The sequence below is a fragment of the Anser anser genome (genome assembly GCF_964211835.1).
Source record: "Anser anser genome assembly, chromosome: 12".
Lineage (NCBI taxonomy): Eukaryota > Metazoa > Chordata > Aves > Anseriformes > Anatidae > Anser > Anser anser.
This window is the reverse complement of record NC_139733.1, coordinates 8,292,726-8,320,577: the sequence shown is the minus strand read 5'-3', so window position 1 is coordinate 8,320,577 and position 27,852 is coordinate 8,292,726. Positions and strand designations below refer to the sequence as shown.

General features: G+C 60.6%; 2 long non-coding RNA genes across 8 annotated transcripts; both read left to right on the top strand.

The window, feature by feature from the left end:
* Positions 1–415: 415 nt before the first annotated feature.
* Positions 416–1,246, top strand: LOC310879981. Its single transcript, XR_014571298.1, has 2 exons — positions 416–798; positions 917–1,246. It is a non-coding gene; the product is annotated as an uncharacterized lncRNA (long non-coding RNA).
* Positions 1,247–9,372: 8,126 nt separating this feature from the next.
* LOC310880470 lies at positions 9,373–27,391 on the top strand. Of its 7 annotated transcripts, none has more exons than XR_014571712.1 (3): positions 9,374–24,170; positions 24,366–25,676; positions 25,946–27,391. It is a non-coding gene; the product is annotated as an uncharacterized lncRNA (long non-coding RNA). The 7 variants fall into 7 exon arrangements; XR_014571713.1 differs by having other exon boundaries at positions 9,375–16,882; positions 17,078–24,170; positions 24,366–27,391; XR_014571714.1 differs by having other exon boundaries at positions 9,375–18,388; positions 18,658–24,170; positions 24,366–27,391.
* Positions 27,392–27,852: the final 461 nt, after the last annotated feature.

The window sequence follows — 27,852 nt, the reverse complement described above, 5'->3', positions numbered from 1 at the left end:
TCAGCGCCAGCAGTGTGCCAGACAGAGATGCTCGCGGGCCTCCGTGCCTGTGGTTAGGGATTGCCTGCCTCCCACCGCAGCCAGTTCCCAGGGGCTTCGGCACTTTTCCCTTGGGGGAAAGAGGCATCTGAAGCGCCTTCAGCAGGTGACTGACGGGGCCCGTGACCCTTAATGGAGCGTACCTCCCGCAGCACCTGAGTCCCGCAGCTTGCCAAAGTCCCCAGGGGCCCAAAGCAGCACCGCAGCACCGAGTGGGACCCCTCCTGCGACCTGCGGCCCAGGGGGCTGCACGGACTCGCAGATGGGGCACGGGCCCAGAGGGAGCCTCTCCGTCCTTCTGCATCCTCTGTGCCTAAGCCGCGCTGAGGCTTTCCCTTTCTCTGGTTCTTGGCAGTGCTCTCGGAGCCCAGAGAAGCCCGCCACACCGGGGTGTTTCAGTTTTTTCGAGAGAATCCAGGTACTGAGCAGGCCGTAAGCGGGAGCCGCGTGCTGGGAGCTGGGAGCATGGCGGCGGTGCCTTCTGCTGAAAGCAAGGCAGCTTCTTCACTGAGAGGCTGGCAGCGGGAGAGCAGACATCTCGGCACTGCCAGAGCTCCCGCAGGCTGCCCAGCAGCGCAAGCACGCGCTAAGGCCCCGAGCTGTTCCTCCAGGTGCGGCTGGCGAGAGGACCGCGAGTGCCTCGGACGGTGCCGCCGTGCGCAAGCACTGCCTCGTGAGCACGGCGGCAATCTTGGGCTCCCTGCTCTTCGTCATGCTTCTGTGCTGCGGGGTCATCCGGCTGCGCAGGAAAAGACAGCAGTGAGTGGCCGTCTCTTGCCCCAGCTCCCCGTCGGCCGGCTGCCGCTGGCCTTGCAGCACCGCCGGTGAGGTGCTGCGGCGCGGCCGCCGGGTGCTGCCCAGCCTCCTCTCTCCGCAGGCGCCTCTCCGCAGCCTCGGAAGCCCGGGCACCGAGACGGGCCCAGCGCCAGCGGCCGCCACCCGTGCCCGGACGAGTACAGCGCACCCGCCCGCCCCCGGCCAGCTGGCTGCAGCGCGACCAGCCCAGCACCCTCCAGCCCCCGCAGCCGCCATGGACACCACCCCCCCGTCCCCCACCACCCCCCCGTCCCCCACCACCGTCCCGGCCCTCCTACGAGGGCTGGGGGCGGCCCCCCCGGCGTGCGGGGCAGCGGGGGGGTGAGGACTGGCAGCCGTCCGGCAGCTTTGCCGAGCGGCATGCCTTCTCAGAATAAAGCTCTGCACCCGAGTCGCCAGTGTCCGGGCCGTGCTTCGCCTCGCGCTAACTGCCCAGAGCAGCGAGAAGCTACAAGCAACCTGCGGACACCTTTCCGCCCGCTCCAGCCTCTTCTGCCGCCTGCCCCGAGCTCTGCGGGGGAACGGGCTCAGTCCCGAATGCTCCTTCCCGGCCGCTCTCTTGCCCTGCTCCAGCATGCGGTCCCTCCCATGCCATTGCAGGCCTTCCCAAAGTGGTCCTGCGTGGGCTGCCCACGGGCTGCAGGACTTGCAGAGCTGCTGCAGCATGGGTCCGTGCCATGGGGTCCATCCTTCAGGAGCACACTGCTGCAGCGGGGGTCCCGCACAGGTGGCAGCTCCTGCCCTCCTGCTACCAAACCCTTGCCATGAAAGATGAATACAAGGGCGGCCAGGGCGTCAAGGTGACATCAAAGACACCTCCTGCGTCGCCCTCGTTGATGGGCTGTAGGTGGAGAAGCTGCAGCAAAGCGGGACCCATGGCCTCACCGGCTCCAAGGCTGGACCCCATAGCTCTGCTCTTCAGACCGATGACATCTTCCCCATTCCCAGTCCAGAAAAAGTCCCGAGGTGCGGACTCTGCGAGACCAGGAAAGGGGAGGCACCGCGATAAACAGGCTTTTCCCAGTGCTGGCGGCCTTGGGGACACCAGACAATTCCAGACAGGAGCTGGGGCTCTCTTCCGAGCAGCTGCGAACGAGGCTGTCCCTTTTCAGATCCGCTTCCTTACCCAGCGGCAGAACAGAGGCAGAACCTCTTCTGCGAGGTTTTCTGCTTCTTTCGCACTGTTTGGCTGGCTGTTCTTTGTCTCCTTGTCCTGGCCAGCCTGTTGTGCGGCGCCCCGTGGGCTGGTGACACAGCTCTCTGTCTCCTCAGGCTTTTCCTTAGAGCATCAACAAGTCCTGAGCCCTGCTGGTTGGATGGGTACGTTCAGCCCTGCAGCGAGGTCTGCCACACAGGGAAATTTCTGAGCAGCAGCCCCCAAACTAGGTGCTGGATCCCCAGTCACAGAAAAAGGGTATAGCTTTTCCTATCTTTCGAGCTTTGTCTCCCTTATGCGGGGGTCTTGGTCCAGGCTCGCTGCTGGAGAGGCGACGGCTGAAGCCCTGTTGTTCATGGGGTTCGTGAGCTGGTCCGGGCATGCCACCAGCACGTAGAAGGACGGAGAAGAGCCCAGGGCCCTGCTGTGCCCCGCAGCGCTGCTTCAAAGGTGGTGTCCTTGCTGGTGTTCCAGCTGTGCGGCTGCAGGATCTCCTCCAGCCCCAGCTCCCACTTCCCGCAGAGCTCCGGGGGCCTGAGCAGCGCTACGGGCAAGTCCCAGCTGGTGTTCTGGGGGCAGGTTCTGGCATGGCTGGGCAGCGTGATGTGGAAAGCCCTGTCTGCCATTCTTCTTCTGCCCTGCTCGGCAGCCAGGCCCTGGATGGCTGGCAGCTGGGAGGCTTCTGCCCAGCTGGGAAATTCCTTCCTATAGAGTGTCTGCAGCTTCGCACCTCACCCCCCTGAAAAAAAAAAAATAAAATAAAATAAAATAAAATTTAATCCCAAAGCCCTGATACTTCACAACCTGGTTTGCCTGGAGCCGTGCTTGGATAACAAGGCTAGCACCTTGGCGACGTACTCAGCGCCATCGTGTCTGGAAAACTTCCCTATCCACCAAGCCCGCCAAGCACTGCGCAGCCACCTCTGCCACAAGCACCTTGTTTCTCACACACACCTCTCCACGTATGTGGACGTCCATAAATAAAGGAGTGCGGAGCTACACTACATCTCTTGCATGTATTTTGGGGTAAAAGTCTCACGGCAACTGCCAGTTGTAGGAGGCTCACTTACCTGGGCCTGAAAGAGGTCAGTGCTCCAGCAGTGTTTCCAGGACCTGTGGTCTGTCCCCACCACCAGGCTCTCCTCCATCCGTTGCGTGTGGCCAGTTCCAGTGCGCCTCCGCTGGCTGCACTGCGCTGTGGAGGGTGCCTTGAGAATGAGCCTTTGTACCCCAAACTGAGGGTTTGGGTCCCAAAGAGAAGGCTCTGGGCACTAAAAAAGAGGCTTTGGGCTCTCAGGATGAGCCTTTGGACCCTGAAATTCAGGCCTCGTCTCCTAGCATGAGGATTTGGGAATTTGAAAGCAGGGGTGTTCCCCTCTAATAGGGCCTGACCGTCTGAGAAGGCCGCTTTGCACCTTCCAATGAAAGTGTGGCCCCTAAAACTGGGGCATTGTGCCCTAAAAATGGCAGCCTGGTCCATATGAGTGTGGCTGTAAACAAGAAAAAGCCAGTAAAAAGGAGGGTTTATCCTTTCAAACAAGGCTTTCGAGCCCAAGGAAGAGGCTTTCTGCTCTATTATGTGACGCTGAGGCCTAAAAAGAATGCTTTGGGCCCTAAAAATGAGAGCCTGGGTCCAAAAACGGAGGGTGTAGGCGATAAAAAGACGGTTGCATCTCCGCTGGCTGCACTGCACTGTGGAGGGCGCCTTGTCAAAACCGAGGTGTCCTGTGTGGCCTGGTCACAGACAGGCGCTGCAGCAGGCTGTCGCTGTGACAGGGCAGCATGGCCCACCTTCCTCTGGATCCCAAAGTGATGATTTGTTGCCTCCAAATTGGGGTTTGCACCTGCAAAGAAGGCTTTGGACCCGAAAATTCAGGCCTCGGCTCCTAACATGAGGATTTGGGAATTTGAAAACAAGGGCTGTTCCTCTCTAATAGGGCCTCACCATCTAAAAGGCCGCTTTGCACCTTCCAATGAAAGTGTGGACCCTAAAACTAGGGCATTGTGCCCTAAAAATGGCAGCCTGGTCCACATGAGTGTGGCTGTAAGCAAGAAAAAGCTAGCTTTGGATCCAGAAGCAGGTGTGAGGGCCCTGACCAAAAGCACTTGGTGACTTAAAAGAAGCACCCTGGTCCTGAAAACCGAGGATTTAGGCAATCAGAAGAAGGGTTTGGATCCCAAGTGGAGGTTCTGGAGCCTGAAAATAGGGGATTGGAGCCTAAGAAGAACACAGTGGGTCCTAATAATGACGCTTGTACCAGTGAAAGACCCGAGGGTGGTCGGGGGTAAAGAGTGAGGGCTGTGAAGGGGAGCTTGTACCTCCAAGTCAGGCTTTGGAGCTGAAACCTGGGCCTTTGGACTCTGCAGCTCAGGGTCTGGATCCTGAAGTGATGTTTTATTCCTTCCAGATGGGTGTTTGGACTCGAAAAAGAAGGCTTTGGACCCTAAAATTCAGGCCTCGTCTCCTAGCATGAGGATTTGGGAATTTGAAAGCAGGGGTGTTCCCCTCAAAGAAGGCCTCTCCATCTAAGAATGCCGCGTTGCATCCTATAATAAAATTGTGGACCCTAAAAATAAGGATTTTTTCCTTGAGAATGGCAGTCTGCTCTGTAAGATTGACGTGTAAGGAAGAAAAAGCTACTAAAAAGGAGGGTTCATCCTTTCAAACAAGGCTTTCGAGCCCAAGGAAGAGGCTTTCTGCTCTATTATGTGACGCTGAGGCCTAAAAAGAAAGCTTTGGGCCCTAAAAATGAGAGCCTGGGTCCAAAAACGGAGGGTGTAGGCGATAAAAAGACAGTTGCATCTCCGCTGGCTGCACTGCACTGTGGAGGGCGCCTTGTCAAAACCGAGGTGTCCTGTGTGGCCTGGTCACAGACAGGCGCTGCAGCAGGCTGTCGCTGTGACAGGGCAGCATGGCCCACCTTCCTCTGGATCCCAAAGTGATGATTTGTTGCCTCCAAATTGGGGTTTGCACCTGCAAAGAAGGCTTTGGACCCGAAAATTCAGGCCTCGGCTCCTAACATGAGGATTTGGGAATTTGAAAACAAGGGCTGTTCCTCTCAGATAAGGCCTCGCCATCTAAAAGGCCGCTTTGCACCTTCCAATGAAAGTGTGGACCCTAAAACTAGGGCATTGTGCCCTAAAAATGGCAGCCTGGTCCACATGAGTGTGGCTGTAAGCAAGAAAAAGCTAGCTTTGGATCCAGAAGCAGGTGTGAGGGCCCTGACCAAAAGCACTTGGTGACTTAAAAGAAGCACCCTGGTCCTGAAAACCGAGGATTTAGGCAATCAGAAGAAGGGTTTGGATCCCAAGTGGAGGTTCTGGAGCCTGAAAATAGGGGATTGGAGCCTAAGAAGAACACAGTGCGTCCTAATAATGACGCTTGTACCAGTGAAAGACCCGAGGGTGGTCGGGGGTAAAGAGTGAGGGCTGTGAAGGGGAGCTTGTACCTCCAAGTCAGGCTTTGGAGCTGAAACCTGGGCCTTTGGACTCTGCAGCTCAGGGTCTGGATCCTGAAGTGATGTTTTATTCCTTCCAGATGGGTGTTTGGACTCGAAAAAGAAGGCTTTGGACCCTAAAATTCAGGCCTCGTCTCCTAGCATGAGGATTTGGGAATTTGAAAGCAGGGGTGTTCCCCTCAAAGAAGGCCTCTCCATCTAAGAATGCCGCGTTGCATCCTATAATAAAATTGTGGACCCTAAAAATAAGGATTTTTTCCTTGAGAATGGCAGTCTGCTCTGTAAGATTGACGTGTAAGGAAGAAAAAGCTACTAAAAAGGAGGGTTCATCCTTTCAAACAAGGCTTTCGAGCCCAAGGAAGAGGCTTTCTGCTCTATTATGTGACGCTGAGGCCTAAAAAGAAAGCTTTGGGCCCTAAAAATGAGAGCCTGGGTCCAAAAACGGAGGGTGTAGGCGATAAAAAGACAGTTGCATCTCCGCTGGCTGCACTGCACTGTGGAGGGCGCCTTGTCAAAACCGAGGTGTCCTGTGTGGCCTGGTCACAGACAGGCGCTGCAGCAGGCTGTCGCTGTGACAGGGCAGCATGGCCCACCTTCCTCTGGATCCCAAAGTGATGATTTGTTGCCTCCAAATTGGGGTTTGCACCTGCAAAGAAGGCTTTGGACCCGAAAATTCAGGCCTCGGCTCCTAACATGAGGATTTGGGAATTTGAAAACAAGGGCTGTTCCTCTCTAATAGGGCCTCACCATCTAAAAGGCCGCTTTGCACCTTCCAATGAAAGTGTGGACCCTAAAACTAGGGCATTGTGCCCTAAAAATGGCAGCCTGGTCCACATGAGTGTGGCTGTAAGCAAGAAAAAGCTAGCTTTGGATCCAGAAGCGGGTGTGAGGGCCCTGACCAAAAGCACTTGGTGACTTAAAAGAAGCACCCTGGTCCTGAAAACCGAGGATTTAGGCAATCAGAAGAAGGGTTTGGATCCCAAGTGGAGGTTCTGGAGCCTGAAAATAGGGGATTGGAGCCTAAGAAGAACACAGTGCGTCCTAATAATGACGCTTGTACCAGTGAAAGACCCGAGGGTGGTCGGGGGTAAAGAGTGAGGGCTGTGAAGGGGAGCTTGTACCTCCAAGTCAGGCTTTGGAGCTGAAACCTGGGCCTTTGGACTCTGCAGCTCAGGGTCTGGATCCTGAAGTGATGTTTTATTCCTTCCAGATGGGTGTTTGGACTCGAAAAAGAAGGCTTTGGACCCTAAAATTCAGGCCTCGTCTCCTAGCATGAGGATTTGGGAATTTGAAAGCAGGGGTGTTCCTCTCAAAGAAGGCCTCGCCATCTAAGAATGCCGCGTTGCATCCTATAATAAAATTGTGGACCCTAAAAATAAGGATTTTTTCCTTGAGAATGGCAGTCTGCTCTGTAAGATTGACGTGTAAGGAAGAAAAAGCTACTAAAAAGGAGGGTTCATCCTTTCAAACAAGGCTTTCGAGCCCAAGGAAGAGGCTTTCTGCTCTATTATGTGACGCTGAGGCCTAAAAAGAAAGCTTTGGGCCCTAAAAATGAGAGCCTGGGTCCAAAAACGGAGGGTGTAGGCGATAAAAAGACAGTTGCATCTCCGCTGGCTGCACTGCACTGTGGAGGGCGCCTTGTCAAAACCGAGGTGTCCTGTGTGGCCTGGTCACAGACAGGCGCTGCAGCAGGCTGTCGCTGTGACAGGGCAGCATGGCCCACCTTCCTCTGGATCCCAAAGTGATGATTTGTTGCCTCCAAATTGGGGTTTGCACGTGCAAAGAAGGCTTTGGACCCGAAAATTCAGGCCTCGGCTCCTAACATGAGGATTTGGGAATTTGAAAAGAAGGGGTGTTCCTCTCAGATAAGGCCTCGCCATCTAAAAGGCCGCTTTGCACCTTCCAATGAAAGTGTGGACCCTAAAACTAGGGCATTGTGCCCTAAAAATGGCAGCCTGGTCCACATGAGTGTGGCTGTAAGCAAGAAAAAGCTAGCTTTGGATCCAGAAGCGGGTGTGAGGGCCCTGACCAAAAGCACTTGGTGACTTAAAAGAAGCACCCTGGTCCTGAAAACCGAGGATTTAGGCAATCAGAAGAAGGGTTTGGATCCCAAGTGGAGGTTCTGGAGCCTGAAAATAGGGGATTGGAGCCTAAGAAGAACACAGTGCGTCCTAATAATGACGCTTGTACCAGTGAAAGACCCGAGGGTGGTCGGGGGTAAAGAGTGAGGGCTGTGAAGGGGAGCTTGTACCTCCAAGTCAGGCTTTGGAGCTGAAACCTGGGCCTTTGGACTCTGCAGCTCAGGGTCTGGATCCTGAAGTGATGTTTTATTCCTTCCAGATGGGTGTTTGGACTCGAAAAAGAAGGCTTTGGACCCTAAAATTCAGGCCTCGTCTCCTAGCATGAGGATTTGGGAATTTGAAAGCAGGGGTGTTCCCCTCAAAGAAGGCCTCGCCATCTAAGAATGCCGCGTTGCATCCTATAATAAAATTGTGGACCCTAAAAATAAGGATTTTTTCCTTGAGAATGGCAGTCTGCTCTGTAAGATTGACGTGTAAGGAAGAAAAAGCTACTAAAAAGGAGGGTTCATCCTTTCAAACAAGGCTTTCGAGCCCAAGGAAGAGGCTTTCTGCTCTATTATGTGACGCTGAGGCCTAAAAAGAAAGCTTTGGGCCCTAAAAATGAGAGCCTGGGTCCAAAAACGGAGGGTGTAGGCGATAAAAAGACAGTTGCATCTCCGCTGGCTGCACTGCACTGTGGAGGGCGCCTTGTCAAAACCGAGGTGTCCTGTGTGGCCTGGTCACAGACAGGCGCTGCAGCAGGCTGTCGCTGTGACAGGGCAGCATGGCCCACCTTCCTCTGGATCCCAAAGTGATGATTTGTTGCCTCCAAATTGGGGTTTGCACGTGCAAAGAAGGCTTTGGACCCGAAAATTCAGGCCTCGGCTCCTAACATGAGGATTTGGGAATTTGAAAAGAAGGGGTGTTCCTCTCAGATAAGGCCTCGCCATCTAAAAGGCCGCTTTGCACCTTCCAATGAAAGTGTGGACCCTAAAACTAGGGCATTGTGCCCTAAAAATGGCAGCCTGGTCCACATGAGTGTGGCTGTAAGCAAGAAAAAGCTAGCTTTGGATCCAGAAGCGGGTGTGAGGGCCCTGACCAAAAGCACTTGGTGACTTAAAAGAAGCACCCTGGTCCTGAAAACCGAGGATTTAGGCAATCAGAAGAAGGGTTTGGATCCCAAGTGGAGGTTCTGGAGCCTGAAAATAGGGGATTGGAGCCTAAGAAGAACACAGTGCGTCCTAATAATGACGCTTGTACCAGTGAAAGACCCGAGGGTGGTCGGGGGTAAAGAGTGAGGGCTGTGAAGGGGAGCTTGTACCTCCAAGTCAGGCTTTGGAGCTGAAACCTGGGCCTTTGGACTCTGCAGCTCAGGGTCTGGATCCTGAAGTGATGTTTTATTCCTTCCAGATGGGTGTTTGGACTCGAAAAAGAAGGCTTTGGACCCTAAAATTCAGGCCTCGTCTCCTAGCATGAGGATTTGGGAATTTGAAAGCAGGGGTGTTCCTCTCAAAGAAGGCCTCGCCATCTAAGAATGCCGCGTTGCATCCTATAATAAAATTGTGGACCCTAAAAATAAGGATTTTTTCCTTGAGAATGGCAGTCTGCTCTGTAAGATTGACGTGTAAGGAAGAAAAAGCTATTAAAAAGGAGGGTTCATCCTTTCAAACAAGGCTTTCGAGCCCAAGGAAGAGGCTTTCTGCTCTATTATGTGACGCTGAGGCCTAAAAAGAAAGCTTTGGGCCCTAAAAATGAGAGCCTGGGTCCAAAAACGGAGGGTGTAGGCGATAAAAAGACAGTTGCATCTCCGCTGGCTGCACTGCACTGTGGAGGGCACCTTGTCAAAACCGAGGTGTCCTGTGTGGCCTGGTCACAGACAGGCGCTGCAGCAGGCTGTCGCTGTGACAGGGCAGCATGGCCCACCTTCCTCTGGATCCCACAGTGATGATTTGTTGCCTCCAAATTGGGGTTTGGACCTGCAAAGAAGGGACTGCACCGTGGACCTGCGGGCAGAGAAGGGCCCGGGTCACGCCGGGAGCCCCAGCCCTGGGTTCCTCTGAGCAGCAGGGGACGGGGATGTGGCACCTGATGGGAGTGAGCAGGTCCTGCCGGTGCTTCTTGCGGAAGACCTGCACCTCCTGCAGCGTCAGCTCCGTGGTGAAGGACGCTTGGACGAGGAGGGCCAGGAAGAGCTGGGGGAAGATGGCCTTCGCCTCCTCCAGGCAGCTGGGCAGCAGGAGGATCTCGTGGAGGGGCCTTGCTGCCTGCAGAAAGCACCCAGAGGCGTGGGCAGGGAGGGACAGAGGAGGGTGGAGACCCCCAGGCTGGCCCCGTGGGCGCGCCCGGGTGCCCCAGGGTGCGGATAAGGCTGGGAGGGGTCAGGGGAGGGGAGCGGGGCCCCTGTCCATCGGAGATGGGCAAGCGAGGAACTCACGGCCAGGGCCAGGATGCGCGGGTGGTCCTTGATGGAGGTGGATGTCTTGCACCCAGACTGGTTCATGAGGACGCGGAGCAGCTCCCGCAGCACCCTCTCTGTGGCTGGGGGCTCAGACACCATCGCCCTCCACATGGTGACGGCGACGCTGCGGGACCCCCGGGCTGTCAGCAGGGCCTCCCCCGGCCCGGCTGCTGTCCTCGCTGGTGGTGGTGGGGGGGGGTGGATGAGACGCGCTGGGCCCCGTACCTGGTGCAGGTCGGCGAGCACTGCAGCAGGCTGGCAACCGTCTCCCTGGGGTGCTTGCTGGCCAGCGCCAGCAGGGCCCTGTCCAGGCTCTGAAGGGCCAGCGCGGCTCTGACGGACGGCAGGGTTCTGTAGATGGCCCACACGATGTTCAGCACCTGGAGGTGGGACACGGGTGAGACGGGGCCGGCACCAGAGCAGGAACAGAGCCCCGAGGGCTGGAGCCGTGGCCGGGCCGCTGGCGGGTACCCACCTGTCCCGAATGGAAGTCGGTCTCTGCCGCCAGCACGTCCACCATGTGGGCAGCCAGCTTGGTGCTGTAGAGGCTCGGGGCTCTCATGCTCTCGACGGCGGCGAGGAAGACGCCCAACCGTTCAGAGGGCTGCAGGTACTTCATAAACGTCTGTGGGAGGAAGGACAAGACGTCAGTCACCCCGAGGGCTGCGATGGCCCCGCTCAGCCCTGCTGCTCCCAGCGCCCCAGGAGAGCTGGGAGCAGGGGCTGGGCCGGGCGACGGCTGGGGTGCGGCCGCGTGCGGGCCCCGTGGGGACCGGGCTTTGTCGGGGACAGCGCCGGTCCTCTTCCTGACGTCGCAGGGCCGGGGTCTCCTCCGGGGCTCAGGGCTGGCGCTTCTCACCATGAAGATTCTGCTGGTGTTGCCGTCTTCTGAGAGCCGTAAGGACAGCCGAGCTCGCCAGCGCTCCCGGAGCTGCGGCGGCTCGGCATCCTGGTCCCAGAGCCTTGTTCCTGGAGAAAAGCGGACACAGTGTCAGCGGGGGGGCCTGGGGACCTGGCAGTGGCAGCCAGGGGCTCGGGCACAAGCCTCCCTGGCAGGAAGGGGGCATGCCAGAGCAGAGCTGGGGGCAGCGCTTCCAGGGAGGGCCCGGGCTCTCGCGCTCAGGGCAGGGGGAACGGCTCGTCAGCCCGCGGAAAGGCAGCCGGGCTCGCTCGGTCGGGTCTCTCCTGCTGAGGAGAGAGGCGCAGGCGGCCTGGTGCTGGCCTGGCTGTGCCGGCGTGCCCGTGTCTGGAGGGACCCAGCCCGACGCGGCTCCTCTCACTTCTTTGCTGCCCGATGAAGATGTAGAGGTGGCGCACAGCCTCCGCTGCCTCGTGCCTGGTCCCCTCGTTCTTGGAAGTGCAGCACAGGAGGAGGCTCCCCACCAGCCTCCCCAGCATGGAGAAGCGGTGCTTCTCGGGGTGGTGATGCCTCACCACTGTGGCTCCTGCAAAGCAGGAGCTGACCTGGGGAGAGAGGCAGCGCGGGACCGCGGCTGAGCGGGGCGGCGGGGCCCCAGCCCCAGCCCCGGCTCTGCGCAAGCCTGGAGATGGGGAGAGCCGCGGCCGCGGAGCGAGGACGGGGGCGCCGGGGCTGCCTGCACCAGGGGCTCCCTACCTGGGGCAAGGAGCAGGTGTTGATGAAGGCGGCCAGCCTGGCGATCCGCGCCATGGCCCTCTCCTCCACGGCCTCTGGCTGCCGCTGGGTGAAGGGCAGCAGGAGCTGGGGAGAGAAAAGCTGCTGGTGTGCCCGCAGCACGGGGCACTGGTCCTTCCAGCTGTCCCCCTGCTGCGGTGGCCAGGCGGGTGGCCATGCCCCTGTCCTGCTGAAGCCCCCGCTCCCTTCCCGTTGCTCCCCAGACATCCCTCCAGCCTCGCAAGGGCCAGCTGTGGGCCAGCCCCCGCCTTGGGGACCCCTGCCTGCACCAGGCGTTGCGGCAGAGAACTGACCGCGTGCGTGAAGCCCAGCCTTTGCCAAAGCCAGACCTTCAAGATGTTCTGCAGCTCCAGGAGGCCGGAGGCGCCGGCGCTGCCCACCAGCACCTGCAGCAGGCTGTCCAGGGCTTCCATGGTCTGCAAGGAGGACAGGGGTTGGGGCACCCGAACAGGGAGCAGTGGTGTCCCAAGCGCCCAGCCCGTGCATACCTTGAAGTAGAGAGACGTGTCCGTGTCTCTCGTGTCCTCGTGGCCAGGGAGGTGGAAGACGCTGCAGAGGCAGGCGCGCAGGAGGCCGTTCGTCCTGTCCTGCGGCAGCAGCCCCGCTCTGCTGCAAGGGGAGGAGGGGAGAGGTGTGGAACGCCCCCTGTGCGGCACCCTGTGCCCCACTCGGGGCCCCTGGCCGGGACCGGGGCCACCGTGGCGGCCAAGCCCGCGCTGGCCCAGGTACCTCATGGCGGCGATGGCGAGCATGGCTTTCTGCCGCACCGCCGTGTCCAGGCGATCGGTGGGCTCCTCCTGCAGCAGCGCCTGGAGGGCACAGCGCGAGGGCACAGGGCAGTGTCCCCCGGCCAGCGAGCGGCTACAGGGGCTGGCCTGCAGGGCTGCCCCATCCCAGCGCCCCCACCAGAGCCACCTCCCGGCTCCTGGGGCTCCCCGGCGGCCCCCGCAGCCCTGCAGCGGGAAGGGCCGTGCCCAGCACCCAGCCAGAGGGTGCTCTCCGCGGGGCAGGGCGTCCCCTCACCTTGATTCTCTGCGCCACCTCCAGCTGGCAGAAATACACCGCGTCCCAGGTGGTGTGGTCCGCGACGGCGGCTTTGCAGGCGTCGCAGACGGAGGCCAGAAACCTCAGCTTCTGTGCCTCTCGCTGAGCCGCGGAGGGGAGAGACAAGCGAGCGGGTCAGGGGAGCCCAGCAGTCTCCCTGCGGGCACAGCCGGGGCAGGGGCTGCCCGGAGGAGGCCAGCAGCCGCAGCACAAAGGGCGAGCGGTACCTTGGGTCTGCGGCTGCAGCAAGCGCGGATGAAGCTCAGGGCGTCCTCTTCCTCCTGCCGCGGCGCGGCCAAGGCAGAAGGGCCCACGCCTGAGCCAGAGGGCGCCTGCAGTGGCTGCACCTCACTCTCCTCATAGGGCTGCGGCCGGGGCCTGGAGGCCGGGGAGGCCCCAGCCTCCTCCAGCCAGGCCGCTCGCGGGGAGCAGGGGGGGATCCCCGACATCCTGCAGGGAGTGCCCAGGAGTGAATGTGGCTCCCGCTCCTGTCGCGGGGTAGGGATGCCACAGAGTGCCACCGCTGCCGCCAGCCCCAGGCCCCCACCCAGGCCCCCTCCTCTTGCCCTCGGGCGGGCGGCCCCAGAGCCCCGCGGGGGTCCTGTCCCCAGGGGCCTGCAGACGCCATCCCCTGCACTGGAGGGAGGTCCCCCTGCCCGGGGCTGCCCCCAGCCCCACTGCCGAACCAGGCCCCTTGGGGCCGGCCCCGCTGCGCAGCCCTGGCAGCGCTGACCCACCTGCTCCTCAGCCCTGGCTCCTGCGCTGGGTTTCTGTGGCAAGGTGCCCGCGGTTTGTGCCTTTGCTTCGCACCTGGAGCACCGGAAAGCACTCCAAGCAGTCGCAGCTGCACGGAACCAGGTCCGTTGTGTCCGTTGGGACGGGACCCGCCCCAGAGGCCCTGCTCCCGGATCCGGAGACGCTCCCTGGGCCCTGGCGTGGGAATACTAAAATTATAATAAAATTGTGGGCCCTAAAAATAGGGATTTGTTCCTTGAGAATGGCAGCCTGCTCCTTAAGATTGACTTGTAAGCAAGAAAAAGCTACTAAAAAGGAGGGTTTATCCTCTCAAACAGGGCTTTCGAGCCCAAGGAAGAGGCTTTCTGCCCTAATATGTGACGCTGGGGCCTAAAAATGACAGGGCAGCGTGGCCCGCCCTCCTCTGTCTGGATCAAAAAATGATGCTTTGTTCCCTCCAGATGGGTGTTTGGACCTGAAAAGGAGGCTTTGGACCCTAAAATTCAGGCCTCGTCTCCTAGCATGAGGATTTGGGAATATGAAAAGAAGGGGTGTTCCTCTCAGATAAGGCCTCGCCATCTAAAAGGCCGCTTTGCACCTTCCAATGAAAGTGTGGACCCTAAAACTAGGGCATTGTGCCCTAAAAATGGCAGCCTGGTCCATATGAGTGTGGCTGTAAGCAAGAAAAAGCTAGCTTTGGATCCAGAAGCGGGTGTGAGGGCCCTGACCAAAAGCACTTGGTGACTTAAAAGAAGCACCCTGGTCCTGAAAATCGAGGATTTAGGCAATCAGAAGAAGGGTTTGGATCCCAAGTGGAGGTTCCGGAGCCTGAAAATAGGGGATTGGAGCCTAAGAAGAACACAGTGGGTCCTAATAATGACGCTTGTACCGGTGAAAGACCCGAGGGTGGTCGGGGGTAAAGGGTGAGGGCAGTGAAGGGGAGCTTGTACCTCCAAGTCAGGCTTTGGAGCTGAAACCTGGGCCTTTGGACTCTGCAGCTCAGGGTCTGGATCCTGAAGTGATGCTTTGTTCCTTCGAAATGGATGTCTGGACCCGAAAAGGAGGCTTTGGACCCAAAAATTCAGGCCTCGTCTCCTAGCATGAGGATTTGGGAATTTGAAAGCAGGGGTGTTCCCCTCTAATAGGGCCAGACCGTCTAAGAAAGCCGCTTTGCACCTTCCAATGAAAGTGTGGACCGTAAAACTAGGGCATTGTGCCCTAAAAATGGCAGCCTGGTCCATATGAGTGTGGCTGTAAGCAAGAAAAAGCCAGTAAAAAGGAGGGTTTTTCCTTTCAAACAAGGCTTTTGAGCCCAAGAAGAGGCTTTTGCCTTAGCATGTTACACTGGGGCGTAAAAATGAAAGACAGTGTGGCCTGCCCTCTTCTTTCTGGATCCTGAAGTGATGCTTTGTTCCTTCGGAATGGGTGTTTGGACCCGCAAAGGAGGCTTTGGACCCTAAAATTCAGGCCTCGTCTCCTAGCATGAGGATTTGGGAATTTGAAAGCAGAGAAGTTCCTGTCAAATAAGACTTTGACATCCAAGAAGGCCGCGTTGAATCTTATAATAAAATTATGGACCCTACAAATAGGGATTTGTTCCTTGAAAATGGCAGCCTGGTCCGTAAGATAGATTTGTAAGCAAGAAAAAGGCAGTAAAAAGGAGGGTTTATCCTTTCAATCAAGGCTTTGGAGCCCAAGGAAGAGGCTTTCTGCTCTAATATGTGACGCTGAGGCCTAAAAAGAATGCTTTGGGCCCTAAAAATGAGAGCCTGGGTCCAAAACTGGAGGGTGTAGGTGATAAAAAGTTGGCTTTGGATCCCAAGTATAGGCTCTCTTGCCCTGAAAATGTCCTGAAAGCTGGGTGCTTAAGGACAAGGCTGTGGTCTGTAAAGAGGAGCCTTGGTGCCATACCTGTATGCTTTTCAGGTGCAAAGAAAAGGTGATAAAAAGGTTTTGGATCCACAAAAGATGCTCTTAGCCCTGAAGTGAAGGGGTTACGGGGTGAAAATGAGACATTTGGCCCTAAAAATGAGGCTTTGATTCCTCAGAAAGGGTCTTTTCTGTGTGCCCGGAGCATCCCAAAGGCCCTGCTGGCAGCTGGTCACAGGTTTGCTGGCTCAAATGGGGCCTCGTGGGGCTGAAGAGCTGCTGGGGGAAACTGCTCTCGGCCGCTCTGGTTCAGAAGAGCTGGCCTCTGGAGGGAACCCACTTCGAGACTCTGTCCCCAGTGCTACAGCGCCTGGCTGTCGTCGTGCAGCCTGGCAGCATCCCAAAAGGACGCTCGCTGCTGGCCAGAGTCAGAGGGGGCAGATCCTTCCTCCGGGCACATGGTGGGCATTTGCCAAACCCTGCTGGCAACCTCCAGCCCCAAATGCCCTCGGCACACAGAGCTGGGGCTGTGCTGGGAAGGCAGGCAGCGATGAGCCCGCCCAAGGACAGGGACACCCCAGCACTATTTGGGTCTGTAGGGGCCAGGCTCAGCCTGGTTTGGTGCTTCAGTCACAAGCTGGGTGCTGATGTCAGTCGGGAAGGGGCTGTGTCAGGGATGGTGCCCTGTCAGTGTCCCAGGCCGGGCTGGACGGAGTTGCAAGCCCCCTGGGGCCGGGGCAGCTGTCCCTGCCTGCGGCAGGGGGTGGCCAGGTGCCCTCTGAGGGTCCCTTCCAAGCTGGCAGTGCCGGGGGCAGCGACGGCACAGCAGCGCTCTCCCCAGCACCCCGTCTGCACACGCTTGCTCTGCTTGCCCTGCGCCCCGAGCGCTGATGCCACGCGGCCCCAGCCCCATGCATGCAGCCCCTGTGCCAGCAGGGCGCGGCCATGAGGTCACAGCGCCGCGCTGTGACGCTGTGCCAGGCCACGGGCACCTCTCTGCGCCGGCCCCAACGGGCGGCACTCACGCGGCGGTGGCAGCATGGGGCGGATGTGGGGGGCTGCGGCCCCCACCCGCCTCCTCCTCCTCCTCCTCGTGCTGGCAGGCCTGTGTGCCCGGGATGCCTGGGCTATGCCAAGGCGAGCGCTGGCAGCAGGTGGGTGCCAGCGCCGGGGGCAGCGGCAGGGCCGTAGCCGGGCGAGTCGCCGGAGGGGCTGGGGGCTGAAGCCTGGGCTGAGCCCCCCCGGGGCCCCTGTGAGCCGAGCCACGCGCCGCGCTGCCCCGGGTCCGGCCTTCCCGTACGTTTGTCCGCCTGGCCCTCGAGGGGTGCTGCGCGTGGCCTTCAGCCTGCGTCCCGAAAGCTGGCGGGGGCCGGCCGGGAGGTCCCTGAGCCCCGCCGCAGCCTCAGGAGTCTCGCCCCGTGCCTGGGTCCCGCACCATGCCCCGGCCCCTCCGTCACTGCAGGGTGCTCAGGGGCACAGCGGGCAACGGGAATGTGTCTTCTCTCTGGTTGCTTCCAGGTGACGATGCGCGCGGCAGCGCTTACCCAGCTCCTCAGCTGGATCCTGGAGTGGAGCTTCAGGGGCATCCCAGCGGTAAGTTGTCACCGTCCCTTGCCTCGAAAGAAGCAGCATTTGCTTTGTGATCACTGGTCCACGTGCGACTGGAGATCCCCTGAAGGCCTTCCGAGGGGTTGTCCGCTCACTGGGGGGGCTTCCCGAGGGCAGAACTGGTTGCAGCACGCAGTGGAAGCCCTCCTCACCTGTCCTGGACCCCCTTTGTGCCCGCAGGCCGTGCTGTTCCAGCTGCCCCGTGGAATCCTGCTCCTGAGACTGGGTGGCACCCCACAGGTACGTCGATGTCGATCTTCATTTCCTTGGGGTTTGTTAGTGGCTTTCTGCGCTAGCTGAGCAGTGCTGCAGCCTCTCCCTGGCCAGTGGGCTCTTCTCCACAAGAAGCGGGGATGATTGTTTTTCCCCCATGCTTTAGCGTGGGCTTCCCGTGCGTCTGTTAGGAATGTCCTGGTAAGGAAGCACCGGCAGGCCTCTGTGCATTTGTCCGCCCGGCCCCGGAGGGGTGCCGCACGTGGCCTGCAGGCAGAGTTTTGAAAGCTGCCGGCACCAGCCAGGAGGTCCCCAGGCCCTGCTGCAGCCTCGGGAATCTTGCCCTGCTCCTGGGCCCTGTGCCGTGCCCCGGCCCCTCCGTCACTGCAGGGCACTGGGGAAGAAGGAGGTCACAGCGCGCAGTGGGAACGTTTTTGCTCTGTGCCCGTAGGTGATGGCTACGTGACGTCTGAGCATGGTCCTGTCCCCGTGCCCCAGGGCGATCCCACAAGTAAGTCACTGGGAGGAGTGAGCATTTACCGCTTTGGTTGCTGTCCGCGTGAAATGGACCTTCAGCCTTCCTTGGCCTCAGACATGCAGGAGAGCAGAGAGGGAAGGGGTCAGGCTCGGTGACACGCCTGGGGCGCTTTGCCTTGCCAGGCTGTCTTTGCCAGCCGCTCCGCCCCCGTGCTGCAGAGCCAGCGGGCACGTTGGGGTTGAGTTTAGAGCCTGGGGTGAGCTCTGGGGAGGCCCTTCTCTGGGCAGCTGCACGCATGGTTAGTTTTGTCCCAGCACGGTGGCACTGCAGGCCCCTGGTGACTGTTTGCAAGAGGCTCCGGGGCGGGAGGGAGAGCCGAGGGCCATGCAGCAGTCCCCTGTTGGAACTGCATTCACTGCTGTGCGATGGGAAGAAGCATCCTGCCCCGTTTGGTGGGAGCTGCTCTGCTCTGTGTTTGTTTGCAGGCGTGGCTGTAGGCGATGGCTATCCAGCTTCCCCGCTGGGTCCCGGCGCCGAGCTGCAGGGAGGTCACACGGGTAGGGCCTTTTAGTTGCGTTGAGAGCTGCCGGCTCCAAGCCCAAACGTCAGCCCGGTGTCTCTGGTGTGCTCACTCTGCACCTTCGGAGCCTGCTTTTCAGTGCTTTATTCACACGGAATTTAACGTCCTCCTTTCTGCTTAGGTCCTCGAAGAGCGATGCGTCAAGCTAAAAGAGGCAAAAGTTCCCAGAGGACCTCGGAAATCCTGAAGGAAATCCTGAAGGAACTGGAGGGAGCACAGGGTGGGTGTGTTGCACGTGGAAGCCTGAGGGGCTGGGTACAGCCCCGGACACGCCGTAGCCTGCACGGCAGGAAGGCCCCAGTCGGAGCCTCGCGGTGATCTCCCGGGGTGATCGGTTGGTTGGACTAGCGACTAGGAGCACCCCCAAAAGCCTAGGCTTTGTTGCAAAGCCACCTGTGTGCATGTTGAGAAGCATCGCCTCCTGAAGATAGCCCGTTCCTGCTGAGGAACGGTCGCTCCCCATCCAACTGTGCCGCTTTCTTTCTAAAGGGGCGGACGGAGAGGCTGTGAAGCAGGAGGCGTTTCCGAGGGGAAACACGCTGCCAGGCTCTGAGGGAGCGACAGAGGCAGCGCAAGCGACCGTCCCGCCAGGTAACTGCCGTCCGCTGGCACGGTTAGCACAGAGCAGGTGCTGCCAAAGGAGCCTGGAACCGCTCTGGAGGAGGGCTGTGGTCTCTGGCGTGCGGAGCTCAGCGCCAGCAGTGTGCCAGACAGAGATGCTCGCGGGCCTCCGTGCCTGTGGTTAGGGATTGCCTGCCTCCCACCGCAGCCAGTTCCCAGGGGCTTCGGCACTTTTCCCTTGGGGGAAAGAGGCATCTGAAGCGCCTTCAGCAGGTGACTGACGGGGCCCGTGACCCTTAATGGAGCGTACCTCCCGCAGCACCTGAGTCCCGCAGCTTGCCAAAGTCCCCAGGGGCCCAAAGCAGCACCGCAGCACCGAGTGGGACCCCTCCTGCGACCTGCGGCCCAGGGGGCTGCACGGACTCGCAGATGGGGCACGGGCCCAGAGGGAGCCTCTCCGTCCTTCTGCATCCTCTGTGCCTAAGCCGCGCTGAGGCTTTCCCTTTCTCTGGTTCTTGGCAGTGCTCTCGGAGCCCGGAGAAGCCCGCCACACCGGGGTGTTTCAGTTTTTTCGAGAGAATCCAGGTACTGAGCAGGCCGTAAGCGGGAGCCGCGTGCTGGGAGCTGGGAGCATGGCGGCGGTGCCTTCTGCTGAAAGCAAGGCAGCTTCTTCACTGAGAGGCTGGCAGCGGGAGAGCAGACATCTCGGCACTGCCAGAGCTCCCGCAGGCTGCCCAGCAGCGCAAGCACGCGCTAAGGCCCCGAGCTGTTCCTCCAGGTGCGGCTGGCGAGAGGACCGCGAGTGCCTCGGACGGTGCCGCCGTGCGCAAGCACTGCCTCGTGAGCACGGCGGCAATCTTGGGCTCCCTGCTCTTCGTCATGCTTCTGTGCTGCGGGGTCATCCGGCTGCGCAGGAAAAGACAGCAGTGAGTGGCCGTCTCTTGCCCCAGCTCCCCGTCGGCCGGCTGCCGCTGGCCTTGCAGCACCGCCGGTGAGGTGCTGCGGCGCGGCCGCCGGGTGCTGCCCAGCCTCCTCTCTCCGCAGGCGCCTCTCCGCAGCCTCGGAAGCCCGGGCACCGAGACGGGCCCAGCGCCAGCGGCCGCCACCCGTGCCCGGACGAGTACAGCGCACCCGCCCGCCCCCGGCCAGCTGGCTGCAGCGCGACCAGCCCAGCACCCTCCAGCCCCCGCAGCCGCCATGGACACCACCCCCCCGTCCCCCACCACCGTCCCGGCCCTCCTACGAGGGCTGGGGGCGGCCCCCCCGGCGTGCGGGGCAGCGGGGGGGTGAGGACTGGCAGCCGTCCGGCAGCTTTGCCGAGCGGCATGCCTTCTCAGAATAAAGCTCTGCACCCGAGTCGCCAGTGTCCGGGCCGTGCTTCGCCTCGCGCTAACTGCCCAGAGCAGCGAGAAGCTACAAGCAACCTGCGGACACCTTTCCGCCCGCTCCAGCCTCTTCTGCCGCCTGCCCCGAGCTCTGCGGGGGAACGGGCTCAGTCCCGAATGCTCCTTCCCGGCCGCTCTCTTGCCCTGCTCCAGCATGCGGTCCCTCCCATGCCATTGCAGGCCTTCCCAAAGTGGTCCTGCGTGGGCTGCCCACGGGCTGCAGGACTTGCAGAGCTGCTGCAGCATGGGTCCGTGCCATGGGGTCCATCCTTCAGGAGCACACTGCTGCAGCGGGGGTCCCGCACAGGTGGCAGCTCCTGCCCTCCTGCTACCAAACCCTTGCCATGAAAGATGAATACAAGGGCGGCCAGGGCGTCAAGGTGACATCAAAGACACCTCCTGCGTCGCCCTCGTTGATGGGCTGTAGGTGGAGAAGCTGCAGCAAAGCGGGACCCATGGCCTCACCGGCTCCAAGGCTGGACCCCATAGCTCTGCTCTTCAGACCGATGACATCTTCCCCATTCCCAGTCCAGAAAAAGTCCCGAGGTGCGGACTCTGCGAGACCAGGAAAGGGGAGGCACCGCGATAAACAGGCTTTTCCCAGTGCTGGCGGCCTTGGGGACACCAGACAATTCCAGACAGGAGCTGGGGCTCTCTTCCGAGCAGCTGCGAACGAGGCTGTCCCTTTTCAGATCCGCTTCCTTACCCAGCGGCAGAACAGAGGCAGAACCTCTTCTGCGAGGTTTTCTGCTTCTTTCGCACTGTTTGGCTGGCTGTTCTTTGTCTCCTTGTCCTGGCCAGCCTGTTGTGCGGCGCCCCGTGGGCTGGTGACACAGCTCTCTGTCTCCTCAGGCTTTTCCTTAGAGCATCAACAAGTCCTGAGCCCTGCTGGTTGGATGGGTACGTTCAGCCCTGCAGCGAGGTCTGCCACACAGGGAAATTTCTGAGCAGCAGCCCCCAAACTAGGTGCTGGATCCCCAGTCACAGAAAAAGGGTATAGCTTTTCCTATCTTTCGAGCTTTGTCTCCCTTATGCGGGGGTCTTGGTCCAGGCTCGCTGCTGGAGAGGCGACGGCTGAAGCCCTGTTGTTCATGGGGTTCGTGAGCTGGTCCGGGCATGCCACCAGCACGTAGAAGGACGGAGAAGAGCCCAGGGCCCTGCTGTGCCCCGCAGCGCTGCTTCAAAGGTGGTGTCCTTGCTGGTGTTCCAGCTGTGCGGCTGCAGGATCTCCTCCAGCCCCAGCTCCCACTTCCCGCAGAGCTCCGGGGGCCTGAGCAGCGCTACGGGCAAGTCCCAGCTGGTGTTCTGGGGGCAGGTTCTGGCATGGCTGGGCAGCGTGATGTGGAAAGCCCTGTCTGCCATTCTTCTTCTGCCCTGCTCGGCAGCCAGGCCCTGGATGGCTGGCAGCTGGGAGGCTTCTGCCCAGCTGGGAAATTCCTTCCTATAGAGTGTCTGCAGCTTCGCACCTCACCCCCCTGAAAAAAAAAAAAAAATAAAAAATAAAATAAAATTTAATCCCAAAGCCCTGATACTTCACAACCTGGTTTGCCTGGAGCCGTGCTTGGATAACAAGGCTAGCACCTTGGCGACGTACTCAGCGCCATCGTGTCTGGAAAACTTCCCTATCCACCAAGCCCGCCAAGCACTGCGCAGCCACCTCTGCCACAAGCACCTTGTTTCTCACACACACCTCTCCACGTATGTGGACGTCCATAAATAAAGGAGTGCGGAGCTACACTACATCTCTTGCATGTATTTTGGGGTAAAAGTCTCACGGCAACTGCCAGTTGTAGGAGGCTCACTTACCTGGGCCTGAAAGAGGTCAGTGCTCCAGCAGTGTTTCCAGGACCTGTGGTCTGTCCCCACCACCAGGCTCTCCTCCATCCGTTGCGTGTGGCCAGTTCCAGTGCGCCTCCGCTGGCTGCACTGCGCTGTGGAGGGTGCCTTGAGAATGAGCCTTTGTACCCCAAACTGAGGGTTTGGGTCCCAAAGAGAAGGCTCTGGGCACTAAAAAAGAGGCTTTGGGCTCTCAGGATGAGCCTTTGGACCCTGAAATTCAGGCCTCGTCTCCTAGCATGAGGATTTGGGAATTTGAAAGCAGGGGTGTTCCCCTCTAATAGGGCCTGACCGTCTGAGAAGGCCGCTTTGCACCTTCCAATGAAAGTGTGGCCCCTAAAACTGGGGCATTGTGCCCTAAAAATGGCAGCCTGGTCCATATGAGTGTGGCTGTAAACAAGAAAAAGCCAGTAAAAAGGAGGGTTTATCCTTTCAAACAAGGCTTTCGAGCCCAAGGAAGAGGCTTTCTGCTCTATTATGTGACGCTGAGGCCTAAAAAGAATGCTTTGGGCCCTAAAAATGAGAGCCTGGGTCCAAAACTGGAGGGTGTAGGTGATAAAAAGTTGGCTTTGGATCCCAAGTATAGGCTCTCTTGCCCTGAAAATGTCCTGAAAGCTGGGTGCTTAAGGACAAGGCTGTGGTCTGTAAAGAGGAGCCTTGGTGCCATACCTGTATGCTTTTCAGGTGCAAAGAAAAGGTGATAAAAAGGTTTTGGATCCACAAAAGATGCTCTTAGCCCTGAAGTGAAGGGGTTACGGGGTGAAAATGAGACATTTGGCCCTAAAAATGAGGCTTTGATTCCTCAGAAAGGGTCTTTTCTGTGTGCCCGGAGCATCCCAAAGGCCCTGCTGGCAGCTGGTCACAGGTTTGCTGGCTCAAATGGGGCCTCGTGGGGCTGAAGAGCTGCTGGGGGAAACTGCTCTCGGCCGCTCTGGTTCAGAAGAGCTGGCCTCTGGAGGGAACCCACTTCGAGACTCTGTCCCCAGTGCTACAGCGCCTGGCTGTCGTCGTGCAGCCTGGCAGCATCCCAAAAGGACGCTCGCTGCTGGCCAGAGTCAGAGGGGGCAGATCCTTCCTCCGGGCACATGGTGGGCATTTGCCAAACCCTGCTGGCAACCTCCAGCCCCAAATGCCCTCGGCACACAGAGCTGGGGCTGTGCTGGGAAGGCAGGCAGCGATGAGCCCGCCCAAGGACAGGGACACCCCAGCACTATTTGGGTCTGTAGGGGCCAGGCTCAGCCTGGTTTGGTGCTTCAGTCACAAGCTGGGTGCTGATGTCAGTCGGGAAGGGGCTGTGTCAGGGATGGTGCCCTGTCAGTGTCCCAGGCCGGGCTGGACGGAGTTGCAAGCCCCCTGGGGCCGGGGCAGCTGTCCCTGCCTGCGGCAGGGGGTGGCCAGGTGCCCTCTGAGGGTCCCTTCCAAGCCGGCAGTGCCGGGGGCAGCGACGGCACAGCAGCGCTCTCCCCAGCACCCCGTCTGCACACGCTTGCTCTGCTTGCCCTGCGCCCCGAGCGCTGATGCCACGCGGCCCCAGCCCCATGCATGCAGCCCCTGTGCCAGCAGGGCGCGGCCATGAGGTCACAGCGCCGCGCTGTGACGCTGTGCCAGGCCACGGGCACCTCTCTGCGCCGGCCCCAACGGGCGGCACTCACGCGGCGGTGGCAGCATGGGGCGGATGTGGGGGGCTGCGGCCCCCACCCGCCTCCTCCTCCTCCTCCTCGTGCTGGCAGGCCTGTGTGCCCGGGATGCCTGGGCTATGCCAAGGCGAGCGCTGGCAGCAGGTGGGTGCCAGCGCCGGGGGCAGCGGCAGGGCCGTAGCCGGGCGAGTCGCCGGAGGGGCTGGGGGCTGAAGCCTGGGCTGAGCCCCCCCGGGGCCCCTGTGAGCCGAGCCACGCGCCGCGCTGCCCCGGGTCCGGCCTTCCCGTACGTTTGTCCGCCTGGCCCTCGAGGGGTGCTGCGCGTGGCCTTCAGCCTGCGTCCCGAAAGCTGGCGGGGGCCGGCCGGGAGGTCCCTGAGCCCCGCCGCAGCCTCAGGAGTCTCGCCCCGTGCCTGGGTCCCGCACCATGCCCCGGCCCCTCCGTCACTGCAGGGTGCTCAGGGGCACAGCGGGCAACGGGAATGTGTCTTCTCTCTGGTTGCTTCCAGGTGACGATGCGCGCGGCAGCGCTTACCCAGCTCCTCAGCTGGATCCTGGAGTGGAGCTTCAGGGGCATCCCAGCGGTAAGTTGTCACCGTCCCTTGCCTCGAAAGAAGCAGCATTTGCTTTGTGATCACTGGTCCACGTGCGACTGGAGATCCCCTGAAGGCCTTCCGAGGGGTTGTCCGCTCACTGGGGGGGCTTCCCGAGGGCAGAACTGGTTGCAGCACGCCGTGGAAGCCCTCCTCACCTGTCCTGGACCCCCTTTGTGCCCGCAGGCCGTGCTGTTCCAGCTGCCCCGTGGAATCCTGCTCCTGAGACTGGGTGGCACCCCACAGGTACGTCGATGTCGATCTTCATTTCCTTGGGGTTTGTTAGTGGCTTTCTGCGCTAGCTGAGCAGTGCTGCAGCCTCTCCCTGGCCAGTGGGCTCTTCTCCACAAGAAGCGGGGATGATTGTTTTTCCCCCATGCTTTAGCGTGGGCTTCCCGTGCGTCTGTTAGGAATGTCCTGGTAAGGAAGCACTGGCAGGCCTCTGTGCATTTGTCCGCCCGGCCCCGGAGGGGTGCCGCACGTGGCCTGCAGGCAGAGTTTTGAAAGCTGCCGGCACCAGCCAGGAGGTCCCCAGGCCCTGCTGCAGCCTCGGGAATCTTGCCCTGCTCCTGGGCCCTGTGCCGTGCCCCGGCCCCTCCGTCACTGCAGGGCACTGGGGAAGAAGGAGGTCACAGCGCGCAGTGGGAACGTTTTTGCTCTGTGCCCGTAGGTGATGGCTACGTGACGTCTGAGCATGGTCCTGTCCCCGTGCCCCAGGGCGATCCCACAAGTAAGTCACTGGGAGGAGTGAGCATTTACCGCTTTGGTTGCTGCCCGCGTGAAATGGACCTTCAGCCTTCCTTGGCCTCAGACATGCAGGAGAGCAGAGAGGGAAGGGGTCAGGCTCGGTGACACGCCTGGGGCGCTTTGCCTTGCCAGGCTGTCTTTGCCAGCCGCTCCGCCCCCGTGCTGCAGAGCCAGCGGGCACGTTGGGGTTGAGTTTAGAGCCTGGGGTGAGCTCTGGGGAGGCCCTTCTCTGGGCAGCTGCACGCATGGTTAGTTTTGTCCCAGCACGGTGGCACTGCAGGCCCCTGGTGACTGTTTGCAAGAGGCTCCGGGGCGGGAGGGAGAGCCGAGGGCCATGCAGCAGTCCCCTGTTGGAACTGCATTCACTGCTGTGCGATGGGAAGAAGCATCCTGCCCCGTTTGGTGGGAGCTGCTCTGCTCTGTGTTTGTTTGCAGGCGTGGCTGTAGGCGATGGCTATCCAGCTTCCCCGCTGGGTCCCGGCGCCGAGCTGCAGGGAGGTCACACGGGTAGGGCCTTTTAGTTGCGTTGAGAGCTGCCGGCTCCAAGCCCAAACGTCAGCCCGGTGTCTCTGGTGTGCTCACTCTGCACCTTCGGAGCCTGCTTTTCAGTGCTTTATTCACACGGAATTTAACGTCCTCCTTTCTGCTTAGGTCCTCGAAGAGCGATGCGTCAAGCTAAAAGAGGCAAAAGTTCCCAGAGGACCTCGGAAATCCTGAAGGAAATCCTGAAGGAACTGGAGGGAGCACAGGGTGGGTGTGTTGCACGTGGAAGCCTGAGGGGCTGGGTACAGCCCCGGACACGCCGTAGCCTGCACGGCAGGAAGGCCCCAGTCGGAGCCTCGCGGTGATCTCCCGGGGTGATCGGTTGGTTGGACTAGCGACTAGGAGCACCCCCAAAAGCCTAGGCTTTGTTGCAAAGCCACCTGTGTGCATGTTGAGAAGCATCGCCTCCTGAAGATAGCCCGTTCCTGCTGAGGAACGGTCGCTCCCCATCCAACTGTGCCGCTTTCTTTCTAAAGGGGCGGACGGAGAGGCTGTGAAGCAGGAGGCGTTTCCGAGGGGAAACACGCTGCCAGGCTCTGAGGGAGCGACAGAGGCAGCGCAAGCGACCGTCCCGCCAGGTAACTGCCGTCCGCTGGCACGGTTAGCACAGAGCAGGTGCTGCCAAAGGAGCCTGGAACCGCTCTGGAGGAGGGCTGTGGTCTCTGGCGTGCGGAGCTCAGCGCCAGCAGTGTGCCAGACAGAGATGCTCGCGGGCCTCCGTGCCTGTGGTTAGGGATTGCCTGCCTCCCACCGCAGCCAGTTCCCAGGGGCTTCGGCACTTTTCCCTTGGGGGAAAGAGGCATCTGAAGCGCCTTCAGCAGGTGACTGACGGGGCCCGTGACCCTTAATGGAGCGTACCTCCCGCAGCACCTGAGTCCCGCAGCTTGCCAAAGTCCCCAGGGGCCCAAAGCAGCACCGCAGCACCGAGTGGGACCCCTCCTGCGACCTGCGGCCCAGGGGGCTGCACGGACTCGCAGATGGGGCACGGGCCCAGAGGGAGCCTCTCCGTCCTTCTGCATCCTCTGTGCCTAAGCCGCGCTGAGGCTTTCCCTTTCTCTGATTCTTGGCAGTGCTCTCGGAGCCCGGAGAAGCCCGCCACACCGGGGTGTTTCAGTTTTTTCGAGAGAATCCAGGTACTGAGCAGGCCGTAAGCGGGAGCCGCGTGCTGGGAGCTGGGAGCATGGCGGCGGTGCCTTCTGCTGAAAGCAAGGCAGCTTCTTCACTGAGAGGCTGGCAGCGGGAGAGCAGACATCTCGGCACTGCCAGAGCTCCCGCAGGCTGCCCAGCAGCGCAAGCACGCGCTAAGGCCCCGAGCTGTTCCTCCAGGTGCGGCTGGCGAGAGGACCGCGAGTGCCTCGGACGGTGCCGCCGTGCGCAAGCACTGCCTCGTGAGCACGGCGGCAATCTTGGGCTCCCTGCTCTTCGTCATGCTTCTGTGCTGCGGGGTCATCCGGCTGCGCAGGAAAAGACAGCAGTGAGTGGCCGTCTCTTGCCCCAGCTCCCCGTCGGCCGGCTGCCGCTGGCCTTGCAGCACCGCCGGTGAGGTGCTGCGGCGCGGCCGCCGGGTGCTGCCCAGCCTCCTCTCTCCGCAGGCGCCTCTCCGCAGCCTCGGAAGCCCGGGCACCGAGACGGGCCCAGCGCCAGCGGCCGCCACCCGTGCCCGGACGAGTACAGCGCACCCGCCCGCCCCCGGCCAGCTGGCTGCAGCGCGACCAGCCCAGCACCCTCCAGCCCCCGCAGCCGCCATGGACACCACCCCCCCGTCCCCCACCACCCCCCCGTCCCCCACCACCGTCCCGGCCCTCCTACGAGGGCTGGGGGCGGCCCCCCCGGCGTGCGGGGCAGCGGGGGGGTGAGGACTGGCAGCCGTCCGGCAGCTTTGCCGAGCGGCATGCCTTCTCAGAATAAAGCTCTGCACCCGAGTCGCCAGTGTCCGGGCCGTGCTTCGCCTCGCGCTAACTGCCCAGAGCAGCGAGAAGCTACAAGCAACCTGCGGACACCTTTCCGCCCGCTCCAGCCTCTTCTGCCGCCTGCCCCGAGCTCTGCGGGGGAACGGGCTCAGTCCCGAATGCTCCTTCCCGGCCGCTCTCTTGCCCTGCTCCAGCATGCGGTCCCTCCCATGCCATTGCAGGCCTTCCCAAAGTGGTCCTGCGTGGGCTGCCCACGGGCTGCAGGACTTGCAGAGCTGCTGCAGCATGGGTCCGTGCCATGGGGTCCATCCTTCAGGAGCACACTGCTGCAGCGGGGGTCCCGCACAGGTGGCAGCTCCTGCCCTCCTGCTACCAAACCCTTGCCATGAAAGATGAATACAAGGGCGGCCAGGGCGTCAAGGTGACATCAAAGACACCTCCTGCGTCGCCCTCGTTGATGGGCTGTAGGTGGA